The sequence below is a fragment of the Gekko japonicus genome, unplaced genomic scaffold (assembly GCF_001447785.1).
Source record: "Gekko japonicus isolate JY-2015 unplaced genomic scaffold, Gekko_japonicus_V1.1 scaffold267, whole genome shotgun sequence".
In the NCBI taxonomy this organism is placed as follows: Eukaryota; Metazoa; Chordata; class Lepidosauria; order Squamata; family Gekkonidae; genus Gekko; species Gekko japonicus.
In genome coordinates this window covers 171,731-172,675 of record NW_015160217.1, presented here as the reverse complement: position 1 = coordinate 172,675, position 945 = coordinate 171,731, and positions in this window count along the sequence as shown.

The window sequence follows — 945 nt, the reverse complement described above, 5'->3', positions numbered from 1 at the left end:
GGCTTGGGGAGAGGAGGCATGGCAGGGGGCGGAGGCGAGGCAGCCGAGAGGAGTGTCCCCTGGCGCGCCCGGGCAAGTGCCGCTTCAGAAACACCCCCTTTCGGCTTGCTTTTGGGACAGCGCCTTTCCCCCGAGTAGATATCGATGGGGTTTTTGGTCTGGGCAGTGGGTAGCATCCAGGGGGCGGTTTCTTTTTCTCCCCACACCTAGCCTGTGCAGTAGTTTAGGCTGAGGGATGGGGGGCGGGGGGGAGAGAACTAGAAGTGATTTGTGCAAGGCATGCCTCAGTGAGCTCCCAGGCTGAAGTGGAGAGTTGGACTCAATACCCAAAGCTCATAATTCTCATGCTGCCTGGTCAAGACCGCCGGAGAAGTGGCCTCCTCACTCTTTAAGACAAGGTGTTCTGAACCTGGCTGAGCGCTGATCCTGCTCTGTGAAACCCCGTGAATATTTTTTGAGGAGCTGTCCAAGAGAGAAAAAGAGCTTCGGTATCCCACAGTTACCTGTTTCTGCATATTCAGCATCGGTCGATAGTGCTTACCTTTAGTCTGGTCTTAAGCCGATTTAAGTAGCTATGAAGGGGGATGCTGATTTTAGCACTGGAGTGCTGAACTGGAAATCAGAGTGGGGCTTGAGGAGAAATAAGTTTTTGTAACTGGACCATTCCCTGGTGCTGAATTGCCCTGCCTGGTACCTAGAAGCAACCTCAATGATCACTGAAGTGGTAGATCTGTATTCTCATCCTTGCAGGGCATTGCTTGCAGGGAAAGTAGGAGTCTGTGTGAGTTTGGAGCAGCTAGTTGCTGTGGGACGATTAACACAAAGTGTTTTAGCCAGTTTGGAGTAGTGGTTAGAAGCATGGACTCTAATCTGGGAGAACTGGATTTGAGTCTCCAGTCCTCCACATGCAGCTGCTGGTGTGACCTTGGGTCAGTCACAGTTCTC